Here is a 12,303-nt window from a genome sequence, read left to right as displayed (position 1 = left end):
AAAAAAAAGGAGTGTGTGTGAGAAGCATTACTGACTTTCTTATCCTGGGGGGGAGGGCTAGGGAAATTGGTACAATTTCTAAAGGGATAAAGAAATTAACAATGTTATTTTCTGTGTTCACATACTGATGCTTTCATTTCAACAGCGCTGCCCTTTGATGATCTCAGAATACTGTATAGACATTAAGACTTACAAAAAGTCCTGTGAGATTTGGAAATAGTTTCATCCCTATTTTGCATATGGGGAAACTGAGACACAAGCAGGCAAAGTGACTTGCCCAAGGTCACAGAGTGTCAGTCCTGGGATTAGAATTCATGAGCTCCTGACTCCGAGTTCCCTCTGTGAAAAGGTTAAACTAACTTTTTTTTTTTAATTATTTTTTTGTAAACTTGTTTTGCCTCTTGTTTTATAAGTGAATAACTGACACTATGCCTTATGCTGTTAGTCCCTCATGTATCAATAGAAGTGGGTCAGTGGCTTTTCCACCCCTTTTTTTAACATGTGGCTAATAAATTCCACTCTGCGCTATGAAGTGCTGCTCCACTGTCTGTAAAATCAATGCAGAAGTCAGTTTATTTTTTTCCTTTAATGTTCTATTTTGGCACACAGAGCTGGTTTCTCCAACAGGGTTTCAGAAGTTAGATTCGAAGAGGTATCAAGCAAGGCCTGATGGTTCCTTTCTCATTTTACTAATCCAAACAAGTTTGAGGGACTTTTTTTTCTTTAGAAGCCTTGTGCTATCATCAGTGATCAATAAGATAGGAATCTCAACTGTCTTGTTCCAGCTAGTTCAGGTCAGTTCTTGCTGCTTATTTTTCTTCTGCTAATATTGCTGGGGTAAATTGTGTAGTCTTTTTAAATCCACAGTGTCCACTATCCAGCCACACAACTTGAACAGTGTTTTCCCCCTAGGAATAAACACTAAAATGTGCCATTCTGTCCTTGAGACAGAGAAGGTAATTTTTCTTGTCTTCACCTTCCTTCTTCCTGCCATTTCTACATCCTGTTTTGTTTCAGCATATGTTTTGATTCAAGGATGCCTTTTAGATGAGACTCCATCTAGGCAAGGTCATTGGAAGCTCATGCTGTGTCCTTCCCAGTACGTGTGTGGTGGCATGGTGCTGTATAACCTCCAATGGATATAGGCTTGGTTCTGTTACAACCAGCACCTGGTGCTGGCCTGCTGTTGAGTTTTTTCCCCTACTCCATCAGTCACTTTCCGCAGAGTTCACGGAAAGATTCCTTTCTTTTGTTTCCATTTTGATGTTTGTCCAGTGAATGAACAAAAAACCCACCAAGTCCCTATCGTCCATATATATGCTTCTCTAGAGCTCCTGGCATCCTCCCCAGGGGGAAAATTATAAACTAGCACAGAAGCTAGTGAGACTGCCCAGCTGACCCCAAGTCTGGTCTTGTGCAATAACCATTGCTTTTTTTCATTTTCATCGTGACCTACATTCAACACATCTCCTTCTTGGGAAGGTTACCCAAGAGTAAACACAGAGGAACGGAAGGAACTAAATACCAGCTTCTGTGTACGTGCTTCCTATGAGCAAACAGTAGCAATGGAGCTCCGCTGGCACCCCGGAGAAGACCCACACAATGTAGCTGAGAATGGAATCCAGAATAAAATACTAAATGCCAGTTCTTACGGCCCTCTTAGCTGCAGAATAGCCATTGAGTATGCTTGTAACCTTTATGTCCCTATTCGTGGTGTTCATCATGGTCACCTGACCTTTCCCTGACTGTAGTCAGTGTGAGAGATACCTTTTTGGTGGTGCTTGGATTGACTGCCTCAACTCACCTTTTGTTCCTTGGTGCATCTGCAGAGGTCAGAAGGTCATTTACCTTTGATAACGTACCACAGTGAATTCTCTCCCTTGCCCCCTCGCAGCCCCCCAATTGCTTTAACTAGAACAAAGATTTTTCAGCAAAAAGAGAGAATCCTTTATAATACCAATTAATTGGAAGCTTTGTGTACTGCAGATTAGCACCCAGCTTTCATGCTTCCCAGAGCAGCTCTCTTCTTTCCGTCTGTTCACATCACCTAACCCTGGTATCCTTTACAATGAGCTTTGAAATATCTCCCTGTATCCACACGCTCTCAGGTGGCAACTGGCATTACCCTCAGGACTACTGATCTTCCTTCTCATTGCTCTCAAATTCATGTCTTAAGGGATCATTAGCCAACAACTTTTAAATACTTCCAGTTATGTGTTTCATTCCGTTGCTGCCTCAAAACCCTAATTACTCATCTGCGCTCACTACTCACCTCCCTGATCCTATGAGTTGTTAGGTTTTGTTTAATTTTCCCGCTACTCCGCAGTACAAGGGATTCATACCGCTGTAAAACAAAACAAGCGCTATAGCTCTGTGGCTGGGGCACTGGATGGGGACTCAAGACCTTGGTTCTATTTTTCACTCTTTTGCTGTCTGCCTCTATGATTTTAGGGGCAAGTCACTTCTTTGTGGCTTCATTTCCCCCTCTGTTTAGAAAAAGGGTGTGTGTGTGTGGGGGGAAGGTTACAATGATTACTCACTTTTTAGAATACTTTGAGAGCGGTAAAGGAAAAGTGTTGGTTTTTTTGCACATTGGTGTAGTGCAGATTATGGGCACCCTCACCTATGAAAAAATTAGCTTGTAAAGCCAGCAGCTTTTGTTAGTTGGTTGCTAAGTGTCTTGCTTTTGGGGGTATAACCAGCCAATGAGCATTTGTTCTGATGATGCCTCTGATTTGTTGTGTGCTATCACTAATGTGGTACCGCTGTTGATGCTATATCCATAATAATAATAATGGGCTTGAAATTCAAATTTTGGAGCCAGATCTGAACTTCCCTAAAGGCGAAGGGATAGTTCAGTGGTTTGAGCCTTGGCCTGCTAAACCCAGCGTTGTGAGTTCAATCCTTGAGGGGGCCATTTAGCGTTCTGGGGCAAAAGTTGGGGATTGGTCCTGCTTTGAGCAGGCAGTTGGACTAGATGACCTTCTGAGGTCCCTTCCAACCCTGGGATTCTATGATTCTATGGATCTGGGTTCTAGTTCAGTCCCATTAATAATTATTTTTTCTTGTATCATTAAATAGTCTGGTCTGGGAGGTGGAAGTGGGATTAAATTAGCTCCACCTTCTTACTGCTTTCTGTAGGGACTGTCTAAAAAAGTTCATGTATGAAGCTTCCTGTAAAGTCCTCATTGGACTGCTCTGCTGTGGCATTTTAGGTGCTTAAAGGTGGAGAATAGGGAAGCTGTAAATGTGAGAATGAATGTTCATAGCAGTCTGAGGAAGAAAAAAGAAAAGGAGGACTTGTGGCACCTTAGAGACTAACCAATTTATTAGAGCATAAGCTTTCGTGAGCTACTGCTCACTTAAAGTGCTACAGTATATACATGACAGATTTCAGAGTAGCAGCCGTGTTAATCTGTATTTGCAAAAAGAAAAGGAGGACTTGTGGCACCTTAGAGACTAACCAATTTATTTGAGCATAAGCTTTCGTGAGCTACAGCTCACTTCATCGGATGCATGTAGCTCATGAAAGCTTATGCTCAAATAAATTGGTTAGTCGCTAAGGTGCCACAAGTACTCCTTTTCTATTTCCTTAAGTATCCTCACACCTTCTTGTCAACTGTCTAAATGGGCCATCTTGATTATCACTACAAAAGTTTTTTCTCCTGCTGATAATAGCTCATCTTAACTAATTAGCCTCTCACACTTTGTATGGTAACTTCCAACTTATCTGTATATCTATATCACTATAAAAAGAACAGGAGTACTTGTGGCACCTTAGAGACTAACAAATTTATTTGAGCATAAGCTTTCGTGAGCTACAGCTTACTTCATTGGATGCTCAAATAAATTTGTTAGTGTCTAAGGTGCCACAAGTACTGCTTTTCTTTTTCGTATATACATGCTAACTATTCCTTCCCCCTAATATCTGGTATAGAAGAACACTGTAAAGTCCTAAGATTTGCAGGCTACTCTCTTAGGCTCTGCTCTGTATTTATGTTCCTGACCCAGGAGAGACCGTGTGCTGCTCCAAATTAAGAATGGATGTAAAAGGCAGCAGTGTGACACTAGAACCCACTGCAGAGACTCAACTTGAGGATGGGAAAAGAGAATCTAGAATAATGGTCATCATATCTTAAAATACCAGTACTGGTATACTGTCCATTGGCCGGCTGTAAGCTCCTCTAAAAAAGGACCTTATCTTCTGTGTGTTTGTACTCTGAGAGGTGAGTTGACGAGGTCGTGGACGTCTTCCCTCTGTGACTTCCAGATTGCATTATTGTAATGCACTCATAGACTTTAAGGTCAGACGGAACCATCATGATCATCTAGCCTGACCTCCTGCTCACCCTACGCAAGCCTGACCCTGCTACGCGTCCAGTGGCAAAACCACTCTTTTGACTTCAATAATAATAATGATTTATTTATTTATTACCTAGATTTTATATCGTGCTTAAATTAGAGTGGGAACCAGCTACCCTTGCAGATCCACTGGAAATTACAGCTGATGAAGAATGTGGTTGCCTGCCTGTTTAATGGTGTTAACCCCATGGAGAAAATAGTAGTAATTCTCCAAAGAGTGTGATGGCTTCCTGTTTGCTTTGTGGTGCAATTAAATGTGGTTGTGGTTTTTTTTGTGTTTTTTTGGGGTTTGTTTTTTTTAAACTCCTGGCTATTGGAGCTTTGACACTGGCAGTTCTGTGTACAGGTTATAAATAAAATTATATGTGATACTATTATAAAGCCCTATAGGGCTTGGGTCCTGGGAGCCCATATGTCATTTCTCTCCCCATGTTCCGCCATGGTAGCTGAGAGCACTCTTGCTAGCAGTACCTGGAGCTGAGCTGTAATAATGTTCTTCAGCTGCCCCTGCCTGCCTGTTCTGTCTAACCTTTAAACATTGGATGAATTTATTGTAAGCTTCACAGCAGAAATTGGTCTTGAGAAGGGATTTGAAGGAAGGCAGGTTAGCAGCTATATGGATCCGTTCACAGAACATGTTCTGTGCATACGGGGTGTTGTGGGAAAAGCAAATGAGCAGGTGGTTATGGCTGACATCATTGTTTGGAACAGAAAGGGTAGAGAGCAATGTGAAAAGAGGCTAGTGGATAAATATGGAGGGAAAGAGCTGTGAAAGGCCTTGATGATGAAGACAAAAGGCTTGGACTAGATTTGGTGTAAGAGGAGAACAAATTCAAAGAGGAGGGTGTAATACATATATAGTCATACCCACATGTGGTCACAAGATAGGTGTCTCCTGCCTTGAAAATATACTCTCGATTTGACTTTGGTGATCATGCAGCAGCAGCCCATGATCCAACACACGTACTTACTGTGTTTTATTTTCTGTAGGTGGGGGAGCTGAACTCAGGGCCTTGTTTATACCGGAAGGACTCGGGTCAAGGTATCTTGCAATATGGGCCAACAACAGCATGAGTTGGAGGGTTTTCATTAATCCTTTCTTCCTGGCCCACACCAGTAGCTTCTTCTATCATAAAACCCAGTCAGGCAAACAAATGGTGTCTTTAATGTTGCTCACAAAAAGGTGGGTCTTTTTGTTTTGCTTTTAATGTTCTCGCTTGTGGCTATGTGCATATAAAATAAATTTTGTCCCCAGTTTAGAAACTACCACACTTCCTTCACACTTGCTCAGTCTCCAGAATAATCAGTTAAACACGGGTGTAGGCTTGAACAGTAGTTGTAACAATGTATGATTCTGTTTTCAGGAATGTCTAATAAACAGGAACACAGAAACTAAATGGACTTGGCTCAGACCATGTGTATACACCAAGTAACAACATGATCCTTTCACATCACACCCGCTTCCTACTGATTTGTTATCCTAACTTACTATGTCATCTTTGTAAAATTTAGCTTGTACATTCTCTGGGGCAACGGACCATGTCTTCTATGTTTTTTCTGAAGCCCTAAGTATTCTTTTGGTCTCTATAAAAGAATTAACTCTTGAGTTACTGGAGTAATATGGGATAGAGAGCAAACCAAAACTTACCACTCCTTTCTCTTGCTGTCCTGGAGTTCTTAGGGTCTTACCGGTGTGGGACTGTAACTATTTTTTTTTTCTCCTTTCAACTCCCCTGTCTCCCACAGCCCACTTTTCTTTGTCCAGTGTCATGTGGGCCCCTCTGGCAAATGTTTTGTTATTACCATATACTGCCACAAGCCCATGTTGTTGCCATGTACTGCTGCACATGTGATAGGCAAAAATAATGAATAGAAAGGCTGTTACAAAAAAGCAGAACAGAAACCAGAATTCCTGTAAACTGTCTGTCAAAAATATCTCAACACATGCCAGGGCCTATGGTTTAAAACTGAGAGGCTCAGAATTTAAAAAGGTCAGAATAAAATGTGATTTATAAAATATCTGGATTTAAACAATATTAAAGACAAGGTGTTCTGTCTAACTCTATGATTGATAGTGACATTTTGTACTTATGCTAAGGTTTTGGTATTACCAACCCCAAATGTAAAAAATGATGAGATATTTTCAAAAAATATCTTGTGTGTGACTGAGCAAGAATCCCCTTCCAGGAGTCTGGGACTTCAAGAAAAACATCAAGTGTTGTGAGAAAAACATCATGGTAAAATCACAAGAGCTGATACCAGTGAGAGTGGGATAATGCTCTAACATTTATAACATAGAATTATTCTCTTTCTACTCTGATCGACTATTGTAACATAAATAGAAACAAATCATAAAGAGGTAGGTCATTAGGGAACTAAGCAAGGAAACAGGAATCAGGAAATCTGGGTTCTATTGTTGGCTATTTATTATTTAACACCCCATGCGTCAAAAATACGTTTTGAACTTGTAAGAGCGGGAGATTTTCAAATGCACATATGGCAGTGAGCCATCTAACTCCCATTAATTTTCCATCAGAGTTAGTAGCCTAAATGCCATGTGTGCATTTGAAAATCTCTCCTAAGAGCCATTAACTCTCTCTGACAACTCAGGCAAGTCACAGACTCTTTGTGCCTCGGTTTCCCTATCTGTAAAATGGGGATAATGGCAACCTCCCGGGGTGTTCTGGGGCTTGATTCATTCAATTTATACTGAGAGATCCTTGAACAGAAGGCACTGACTAAATGCAACGAGCTGTTATGAAAGAGTAGCTACAGTATGTGTCTATCACAAAGCTCTCAAATGTATCTCGTTTTGATGGATGGCGCTCATTTTAGTTACCTACTTTCCACACAGAGTTAGTGTCCCCTCACTTTTAATTTTGAAAATTAATTGTAATTAGGAAAAATCATGTAACTGAGATTATAGAAAGCTATTTTCAGAAGAGGAATGAATCCCATATCAGCTTGTTTGCTCTGAATAATTTTGTGTGTGTGCGAGAGAGAGATTTGGGATGTTTGTGCTACATTGTGTCTCACATTTGGGCCTTGGAAGGCTCAGAGGTACTCGCCAGTCATTGCCCTCGATTTCTAGCACAAACTTGCAAACATGGTACAAAACCTTCTCCTTCAACCGTCATGATGACGATGATGGAAAAAATTAATGTATTACTTTCAAAATAATTTCTCTGGTTCCCTTCTGTTGTTTGACACACTTGCTTTGTTGTATTTTACTTTAAATTAGGCTGCAAGCTCACTGAAAGGTGGAGGGTGGATAGTCCTCACTCTGTGTTTGCAGGAGCACCTGGCAGGCCAGGGCCCCACTCCTGATGGAGGCTGCAATAGTAACAAGTATAGGCTGGTAGAGTTTGACAAGGCTCCTGTGGCAATCAGTACTGTGGTAATCTGGGGGACTCTCTTTGCTGTGGGGAAATTCCTGGCCAGGTCAGAGTCTGTCTGGATAGTGATGCTCCTGGGTGTGGTAGGTCTTGCAGGAATTCAAGGGCCAGATCTGGCCTGGGGCGGGGATGTCACTGGGTTTGCCCAGGCTCTCACCCCGGCTCAGTGTAACCCCTTGACTTCGTGCTGCGGGAGCTGGGCCCCCAGCCACCCTTCCCCAGCTGCCAGGTGGGGGCTTTGCCGGGGAGTCCTTGCCCCCTGGGGCCGGGCACTTTACAGACGGCCCCTGACGCCCTTGCTGCCGAGCTGGGCACTTTGCCGCCGCTCCCTGCCCTGCCCTATCCCTGGGGAGGGGCGGAGCCGCGCGCTGGGGCCCAGCCCCCCGCTCCCCCTCCCCGGGCGGGGACGGCGGCTGCAGCCGCGCCGCTACACCGGCGGGCGGGCGAGCGAGCGGGTCCATGCCGGGCGGGGAGAGCAGCAGCCCGGCCAGGAATGGGCACGGAGCCGGCCGAGTCAGGTCAGTGGAGGAGGAGGAGGAGGAGGGGGGGGCAGCCCCCCCAATGCTCCTGGGGGGCAGCCCCCCCAATGCTCCGGGGGGGGCGCAGCCAGACCCCTGCGGGAGGGGGGAGCGCTCCCCACTGCGCCCCCGTCCATGCACCCCGTTAAAGGAGCCGCAGGAAACGACCCGGACTCCTCTCTGCAGCACCCCGGCCTTGCCCCTCGCTGGCCTCCCCGCCCCAGGCTCCCTAGGGTGGGGGTGGGCCCTGCCGGCGTTCCTGCGGCTTTGCCCTTCTCTCCATCCTTGCGGGTAAAGCTGCCGGGCCCGCTGTCCCTTTCCCTGCTTCCTCCTTGAGTCATAATGCAGAGCGCTGGGCCGCCTTCCGCTCCTGTGGGCTGGTCCCATCCTCTCAGGCAAAGCGGTCTTGGGAAGCTGGGCACCCATGTACTCCTGCTGCGCTTTGGCTGCTGAATGCCAGATGTTCTCGTTCTTTGGACTGAAATGAATATTTCATTTTCTTTGTGTGCGGACTCCTGCTACTTGAGATTTTTCTGAGCCACTACATGGTATTACTTCATCAAGAATTCAGCCGCCCTGCCTAGAGAACATGCAAGCCTACCAAGTGTTCGTTGTTAAGATGCCTTTGCTATACACACAACAAGAAGACATGGAGTTAAAGTCAGACTCTGATTTTAAAATACGCTTCCTTCCCTCTCCTAGGAGTAGCCGTTTAATATTTTTGCCTTGTGTGATTTTTATAACCCAGCATGTTCATTATAATTTGTCACATCCAATATATCAACACAGTGCTCTGTTTCTAGGATATGACATAGTCTCCAATAAGATCCTCCTCCTTCCTTTGAGTGCTTTATCGTCTCAGTAGCGTGAAGTCAGTCATTTTTGTGTGCTGATATTAGTATGTGATATTAAGAAATGAGGTGAGTTTGTTTCCAAAGCATCATAAGCGATTGTGAGGGGTTTTTGTTGCAAGAGGAAAAACAAGCTTGAAGCAGTGTGTCTTTTTGTGTGTGGCAACTTTGACTGCAACAATTGTTTCAGACTGGTCTTGTTTGGATTGAATGGTTAGTGGTTTTTACTATAATACTTGTTGAAACAATTGGAAGTATTTGCCCCTAAAAGAGACATCCCTTTTAGGCAAGTTAAACTGTTTTAATGCCCAAGAACATTTGCTAAACAATCTACATTACAATTTGCTTATCATACTCTTCAGAAACAAAACAGAAAAAAGGAAAAATGCTTTTTATAACAAAGCGTTTTGGAGAGCAGACCATTGTAAGATTATATTTTTGTAGGGGTGTGGGGGGGAAGGAAGGCAGGCATCATTGAAGAGGAAGGGCTGGCAGGACCAGACATGTTTCACTTCCCAGTGTTGAGTTTTTGGATCCATTTCTTATGTCATCTGGCTTCTTTCTGCTCCCTTTTCTAGACCATTTATAGCTCTTTTCTGTTCATAAATTTGTGCTATCTACAGAGGAAGGTCCTCTAGGTCCTTTCATACCCATTCCCTCCTTGATCCCCCTCCCCCCACGTATTCAGGATTGATCCCTGTTATGCACTTCCTAATGTTTTATCCAATCTAATTTAAATTCCCAAATTAAAACTAAAGTGTGTTTCAATGGCATCCAGTCATCACCCTCCCAAAATTTCATAGATTTTTAAATCCAGAAAGGGTACATTGTAATTATCTAGTCCGCTCATAGAATTTCACTTGGTAATTCATGCATGAAGCACAATAACTTGTGGTTAGACTAGAGAAAGATATCCTGTCTTGATTTAAAGACTTCAAGTGATGGAGAATCCACCACATTGGTTGGTAAGTTGTTCCAATGGTTCCTCCTCAATAACAATTTGGGCCTTATTTCCAGTTTGAATTTGTCAAGCTTCAACTTCCAGCCATTGGATCTTGATGTGACTTTGTCTGTTAGATTAAAGAGTTTTCTAGCAACAGAAATCTTCTTTACAAAAATTCCACAACTTCAGAAGAAATCCCAAACATTAAGAAGTCTGGAAGTAAACAGTTAAGGGATGCAGACAGTTTCCCATTGCTTTAAAATCCTCATTATTACCCCTGCTTGATTTACATAACCCACCCAGCCTTAATCTTGCTGTGTAATTAGTTCGCAAGCTTTTTGGGGGCAGCATCTTTTGTGTTTTGTATAGTCCCTAGTATAACAGGGACTCAATCTTGGTTGGGACTTTAGATGCTAGTGCATTTAGACTATTGTAAGCCATTTTTTTGACTATCACAAATGTGATCAGGTTACAAGGTGATTAAGAAATCCTGGTTTTCTAGTCTGGGGAGACATTTCCATTATAGGAAATAAAACTCTCTTCTAAACTTCCCCCCCAAAATTCTATCCTGGCATGAGATATAGGGCATAAGAAATTTAAGGGGGTTTAGTATCTTTTGGGGAATGTTACTTGAGGTGTTTGAAAATTTGGCATATCATGGGCAGCTAGCGTCAATCTTAGCTTCTCAAGCAATGGGGCTTCTACCGCTTGCTTTGGGAGGCTATTCTACGAGCCAATAGATGTGACCTTGGCATCAGGCAGTTTTTCCTGATATTCAGCCTAATTATTATCAGCTTTTTGTCATTATTCCTTGTTATAGCTTTTTGTTGACACGCTAAATCCCTTTCTTTCCCTGTTTTTCTTTTCATCCTTCATGCATTTGTAGATTGCTCCCTCCCTTAGTTATTGCTTAGCATATTTACCCCTTTTAACCTTTTCACATCTCAGTCCCTCCACGCTTTCTAATCACTCTTGTAGCTCTACATGTTGCCATGTGACACTTCAGCTGTTTTACAGATCTTCCTTTAGTGTAGACAAACCTCAATTTAATCTCTCCATTTTTGAGCGATTATAAGGCCTCATTGTCCATTAGGTTCCAATGCTTTGTAGCTTGCCAGCTGGTGAACTCTCAATGTTGCTGTGGCATATGGAGGATCCAGTATAAGTATGTGCTGTATGCCATGAAGCCTTATTAATTTTTGGGCCACCAGGAGACCGTCTTATTCTCCAGACAAGCTGTTTCTTTAGCAAGTTTAAAAGAGTCTGATGAGCTATAGTTTGGTGCTTAGGAAATATTTTCCTCTAACACCTGGATTGCTTTGTTGCTTTCAGAGCCCTAAGAATTTCCTTTCACATTCTCCGCTCCCCCCCATTTTGTACCCCTTTCTCAGAGAACACCTCAGAGAACACCATGTTGCAGTGACTTTCCTTTTGGCCAAGGAGGGCTGAATGAGGCTCACTCTTAAATCTCCCACTGCTCTGAGATTCCTGTTCTGCACCACTAGGTGGAAGGCACTTGACCTGTTAATACTTAAGCCTGTTCTTCCTTGTTCCTGAGCTTTAGAATTCATCACCCACCCAGCAGATTGCCTGCAGCTATCAGGAGTCACCCACTTATTTTTGTGGCTGGCCAACCGTAGCCAGCCTTACCTCATTGGATACTAGGGTGTGCTGCCAAATACCCAGTTAATGGCAGCAGACGCTGCCTATTGTGTTCTTAGCTGTGGAGTTTGAATTATGTGGTTTGATGGGGTATGAGGAAGAAGGTCTTTTAAAAACTGAGATATGTGTACATCTTGTGTGTGTGTGTGTGTGTTTAGGGAGGGAGGGAGCCAAAAACAGAGAAAGTTGGTTCCTGTCTGGTAGTTAGAAATATGTTAGAGGCTTCTTTCTTTTCCACCAGTGAGATGTATTGGGTTTCTGGCTTTATGGCCCATACAGGGGTTGAAACATTTATTTCAGAAACGTCTTCTCTCTAATTAGATGCTTTAATTCATCACCAGCTCCACCAAACTCCAAATTGAGCTCAGTTGAGCAGGTAATAATACCTTCCACTTCTGTTGTGCCTTTCATCAAAGGATCCCAAAGCGCTTTACAAATATTTAAGACTTACAGCATCCCTGTAAGGTAGATTTTGGTATTTCTGTTTAACTTCTGGGGAAACTGATAAGCAGAGGAGTTAGATAATTTGCCCATGGTCGCACACAGAGTCAGAGTGGGGAATGGAATCTAGG

The 12,303-nt window shown here is 43.1% G+C and overlaps 1 protein-coding gene across 3 annotated transcripts in view; it reads left to right on the top strand.

Annotated features, from left to right (window-relative positions):
• Window positions 1–8,160: 8,160 nt before the first annotated feature.
• Window positions 8,161–12,303, top strand: part of PIK3CD (phosphatidylinositol-4,5-bisphosphate 3-kinase catalytic subunit delta) — a 53,897-nt gene continuing 49,754 nt past the window's right edge. For all 3 annotated transcript variants that reach the window (XR_012155539.1, XR_012155538.1, XM_073316575.1), the window contains exon 1: window positions 8,161–8,275. The gene's annotated coding sequence lies outside the window, so the exon portion shown is untranslated. The remainder of the gene's footprint in view (window positions 8,276–12,303) is intronic.

Source organism: Lepidochelys kempii, chromosome 18 (assembly GCF_965140265.1).
Source record: "Lepidochelys kempii isolate rLepKem1 chromosome 18, rLepKem1.hap2, whole genome shotgun sequence".
Classification (NCBI taxonomy): Eukaryota; Metazoa; Chordata; order Testudines; family Cheloniidae; genus Lepidochelys; species Lepidochelys kempii.
The sequence above is the reverse complement of the archived record's forward strand: the minus strand, read 5'-3'. Positions and strand labels throughout refer to the sequence as shown.